Source organism: Palaemon carinicauda, chromosome 34, assembly GCF_036898095.1.
Source record: "Palaemon carinicauda isolate YSFRI2023 chromosome 34, ASM3689809v2, whole genome shotgun sequence".
NCBI lineage: Eukaryota > Metazoa > Arthropoda > Malacostraca > Decapoda > Palaemonidae > Palaemon > Palaemon carinicauda.
In genome coordinates, this window is record NC_090758.1 from 59,938,807 (window position 1) to 59,941,306 (window position 2,500).

The window sequence follows — 2,500 nt, forward strand, 5'->3', positions numbered from 1 at the left end:
GCAGGGTTCATTATGAACTAGTTTATTAAAATTTAATATACGAACATATCAGATTACATTTATAGAATTTATATAATTGGGATGATATGCGTAAAAACATAAAGAAAAACAGTCAACAGAAAATATTGTTTCATCTACTAGGAAACAGATTTGCCACTTCAATAGAATTATCAATAATAATGATAGAGTCTGTATACTGTTTACATACACTAGCGTAAAAAACGCTTGGCACAAGTGTCCGTATTATGCTATAGATTACCGACGTCATTGGAACAGTTGGTAAGGAGACTTTCGTGGCCTATCACTCAGCGTGTAGTAACATACAGTGACTACACGCACACCTTCTTGATTAATCATCCCAAATTAATTACACTGTTCCTCGCACACTTAAAACAGAAGGTTAAAGAATTCTACCTGCTGCTGCCACAGATCTCATAAGTTGCTCCACTTTCTTCGCATAGTGCATAAAGAACGCCTTAGATGACCACCAGCTGGTGTGCAAACAAAGATGTTCAAAGTCCATATAATTGAGAAATTTTATGGAGGAGGCAACTTTCCTCAGATCATGACTAACGGGTGTACTGTCTGGATCCATTCTGCGAATAACATGGGTGAATTTCGCCCTTAGTTATAGATAACTTTGAACCCAGGGTTTCTCTTCTGAACAGCTGTCCTCCCATAAAGTCTGAAGTTCTATGAAGATAGACCTTTAGGCACTCCACTGGACAAGGAGATGTATCTTCCTTCGGAGGTCAGATTTTCTAGGGACCCCACCTGTTGGTGGGTAGCTTGTTCCTGGTAAGAAACGTTGTGTCTGGAAATAGAATCAGTTCTTCCTCCAAGAACTGGACGTGGCCTTCCTCTGGAGAGAGAGCCACTATTCACTAACTCAGGCTCCCAAGGCGAGTATAAACAGAAATATGACTTAAATTCAAAACCTTCTATGCACACTCCTCATTTTTCATTATATATACAAAATAAGGAATCATATCTAATGACCAAACAAATGGTCTTTTGAAGCGCTAAAGGGCTAGTTCATTAAGAACGTATTTAGAAAGGTCGACCTGTAAGGCATATGGTATCTGACTTGTCAAGGCAGGCTTGAGCAATAGAATTGTTTAGGCTGCTAAACCTTGCTCAGGAGGGTGAATGAAGAATGATAAATAGGAATCTGTCGGGATTTCTTTCAGTTTCTTTGCCTTGACAAAGGATAGCTATTTCTTCCCTGAAGCCTCATAATGTCTTCTGGTTTCCCCCAAAAGTCTAAACTGACTTTTAAACACCGAATCTTTTTCTCATTGTTAAGGAGAAAAAATCATTAGATGTAGGTTCTGTGTTTTCTGTGTTGGAGCGAAGATAGTCGACTTCTGTACTCGCTGAGACAGAGATGGATCCGGTAGCGGAACGAATTTTAATCATAGTTCCAATGCCAGAGGGAACCACACGCTATTTGGCGACTTGTGGGCCACTATTGCAGATTTCCCTTTGAAGGATCTCAGCATATCGAGGACCTTCAAAAGGAGGTGTGCGGAGGGAACTGATAGATTCAGGACCATCTGATCCAGCCCAGGGACATAGCTTCCACTGCCTCCGCTAACGGATCCTCATAAGGGGACACGTAACGAACTATTTTCTTGTTGTCTATCGTCGCAAAGAGGTCTATCTGCAGCTCTGGGACTTGACTCAAAATAAAGGAGAATGATCCTGAGTCAAGGGACCATTCTGACTCTATAGGTGTAAACCTAGATAGAGCGTCCGCTGTCACATTGCGGAACTCTTGAATGTGAACTGCTGACAGGTGCCATTTCTTCGTGCGTTTGATGCATATTTTCTCCAGACTCCTGTTGCATCCTTAAGCTGTGCTCTTAGCACTGGATCTGTTATCGAAGCAATCTGTAGAGAGCCCAGCACTCTCTCCAGTTCGCGTCTTGATATCCGTTTGGATTTCAATAGTCTCTTAACAGATCCTGCTATTTTTTTCCTCTTCTTACTAGGAATGGAAAGCCGATGTGACTCCAAATTCCAGTGGACTCCTAACCACCAAAATTTTTGAGATGGAGAAAGACGAGACTTGTTGATGTTGATCTTGAATCCCAGATGTTCCAGGAATTGGATCACTATCTTAGAAGCTTGCATGCATTCTGTCCTGGATGCTGCCCACACCAGCCAGTCATCCGAGTAGGCTACTACTTGGACCTCTTTTAGGCGTAACTGATGGACGGCTGCGTTCGCGAGCTTCGTTAAAATCCTTGGGGTTATGTTTTGCCAGAAAGGCATGGTTCTGAATGCGTAAAGTTATCAAAGTAACTTGAAGCTTAGGTAGGGGGAGAGCTGACGAATAATTGGAACGTGCCAATAACCGTCAAACAAGTCTGTAGACACAGCCTATGCCCAAAATGACTCTGAGTTTTCCTGAGTCCTCCTTTGGAATACATAACATCCTTCCTTGGAATTTGATGGACTTACACTTCCGGATTACTCTTTTGACTAAGAGCTCTCG